Below are 2,925 nucleotides of genomic sequence, written 5' to 3'. Positions count from 1 at the left end.
CCCGGCCGCGCTCGGGGACCGCGGGCTCCACCGGGGGAGCGGGGCGGCAAATGCAGAAGGGAGCCGCGGCAGGGCGGCGATTAGTACCTGCGGGAGAGCCGCGCCTAGGGCAGGACACACCTTCGGGTGGCAGAGCCCCGCGGCCGCCTCCCCCTCTCCGGGCAGGCGGCCAGGCGGGAGCGGGGCCGCCGCCACCAGCGCGGGGGGGGGCGGCCGGGGAGCGGCTTCGTAGCGGGGGGCGGCCCGGGACGGGCACGGCCGCTCTGCCCCCGCCCCGCCGGGGCAGCGGGGCCGCAAGATGGCGGAGCGGCGGCAGGCCGGGCCCCGGGGGTCAGAGCGGGCCCCGGGCTTGCTCCGCAGCAGATTCCCCTTGCTCCGGGGCCCGCCGCGGCGAGGGGCTTCTCCTAGCAGCAGAGACCACCCTCGGATCCAGGCTTCGGCTACAGCACCGTAATGAAACCTCGCTAAAGGAAAACAGAGAAAAATAAAGCATAATGCTGTTTGACGAAGCCTTTTGTTATTAATCTGTTTCAGCGTGCGTTGAGGGGAGCGCACATCCGGAGTTAGCTGCTGCTCAGTGAAACGACTCGAAGCCTTTCCGCGGGAGGTGATGAACTTTGGGCAGCGCCCTTTGCCGCTGCAGGGCCCGGCGCCTTCTCCGCCGTGCAGAGAAGCGGGCCCGCAGAGCGGCTGGCCGGGCACGAGCGCGTTGGCTGAATGCACGCACCTGCGGCGGCATCCGGAGCGCAGGCCGCCCTCGCGTCCGGACCGATGGTTACCGGTGGACCGCAACACGGCGCCTGTCTGTAAAGCATGGAGTCGCTTACCCAAATTCTCGCTCGGTAGAGAAGAATGTGAAACTCCAGTTAGTTTCTCAATCCAGCGTATTTTGGTTTGGGTTCCTTTGCCTGCGTCAGGCAAGCCCTTACCGAGAACTTAACTTTGGTTCTGCAAGGTAATGTAGCAATAACATAATTGTAGAATCTTGTGTAACAAATATTATCCTTAATAATAAACCTTAGATTTGTAATTTTGTCACTTTGTTTCCCCCACACGCTTACTATGCTTTCAGGTCACACAGTACAGTCACACAGAACAAAAAATAGTTTCTGTAGTACCATGTGATGGCAAAACACCTTTGACGTAATGCAGCAACACCGGCTGCGTTATTCGACATGGCGTTACCTTGGCCATCCAATGAAAGCTCTGTCAGAAATTAAAAACGGCCCACAAAATCTGTTCAACAGGCGGCTGGGAAGCTGTGAATTTTAGGATGAGGTCCTACAACAATTCAGCATTTTAAGGTACTGTGACATCTGGAAACATGTTCATCAAATATAAAAAGCTTCGCTTTTCCTTCAGGCATTAAACCCAAACACACATCTAGTTTACCCATCAGTATATATAAAAAGCATTTGAGGTAAGATCTATCCCATTGGTTTCAAAGGAACTATACGCAAAGAAAACCTGTGTTCTCCTAAAACTTCATTCTTGGTTCCCCAGCTTGGAAAAGCTATTGATGGCTTCTCGCAAAACAATTAAAGACCATCTCTTGGAAAGCAATAAAATATGGTTACAACAGCCCAGTCTCTGTTTTACACAAACCATAAGAAATTGGTTTATGCTTCAGTAGGAAACTACAGAAACTACAGTAATACTCCTCAGGGGAGAAAAAGTGCTGCAATTGAAAATGTGGGAAACACTGTTGGTTAGCCAGCTCGGGAATCTTACTGGCGTGCAGTATACTGCCCTACTGCCCTGTTTAATGAAGGGTGTCCTGGAAATTTCTTACAAGGGTCAGCAGAAAGCAAGCCCTAAGTCATCCTATTGTAATGGAAATACAAAATAACGTCCGGAAAACTTTGTACATGTGGCGAGGATTATTGGAGTCAGAAATAATAACAGTAAGTAATATATGCACGGTGATCTGTACCAGTTAATGAAAAGAGCGCCAAACAAAGCACTTGAATTTTAATGTGACCAAAGTTTTATATACATCTAAACCCAAGAATGACACCGCATTCTGTACCTGACAGGGTGTTCCCTGTTCAGCGTGAGGTCTTGCTGGGACAACTGTGGCTAGGAGGAATAAAACTGTATTTTGATATAAAACAGGAGAGAGAAATACTCACTTGGGAAACCACTATGGAACCTGCTGTATTCTGATGTCTACGCTTAAATTCTTGAAATTATTTGTCATACGGGGTTGGGAAACTGTCTGAAGGGGTTGAGGAGGAGAGGGTTAAGAAGCTGGCAAACTGGCAGGCAGCTGCACCCCATAAGCAACTTGATGAAGCGGAGATAAAAATCTGCTTTCAGCTGAAAGGAAGGCTTCAGAGATTGAAGGGGAAGTCAGAACCAGCTGGTAAGCAGAGGCTTCGGTTTTCCGATCCTCCCTTTGAAGGAAGAGCCCTAATGCACTTGAGGTTTGGTGGAAGGTGCCTGTCTGCAGACACGGATCCAGATAGCCCAGTGCAGCCGCTCCGTTCCTGTTAACCTCTTAACCCCGGGCTACCTGGATCAGACTGCGCTGGTAGTGGGACAACACCTGGCAGAGAAGGCAATCTAAGCAAGAAGGCACTTCTCATCCCAAATGGCTGGGACAAGCTGGCTCCAGAGCCCTGCTCCTGTTCAACCGACAGAAGCTCAACACCATTGATTGCCTGTACAGATGAAGCAATCTGTAAAGATTTTCAGACAAGATGGCAAGTGTCTAGAACTCGCTGCTGAAATCACAACTAGATCATTCTCTTTTTAAACGACCAGCTCTGTAAAATCAGAAGTTGTGTGTTTATAGCAAAAATTACTTGGTGGGGGCCATAGCCTATTTTACACAGGTCAGGCTTCATGATCTTACCTTTTATGAGACTGCTTGTGCGAGCAAACTGCATTTTCCAATTCAAATATATTTTAATTTTTTTCCAA

The sequence above is a fragment of the Pelecanus crispus genome, chromosome 13 (genome assembly GCF_030463565.1).
Source record: "Pelecanus crispus isolate bPelCri1 chromosome 13, bPelCri1.pri, whole genome shotgun sequence".
NCBI classification, from domain to species: Eukaryota; Metazoa; Chordata; class Aves; order Pelecaniformes; family Pelecanidae; genus Pelecanus; species Pelecanus crispus.
This window is presented reverse-complemented; position numbering follows the sequence as displayed.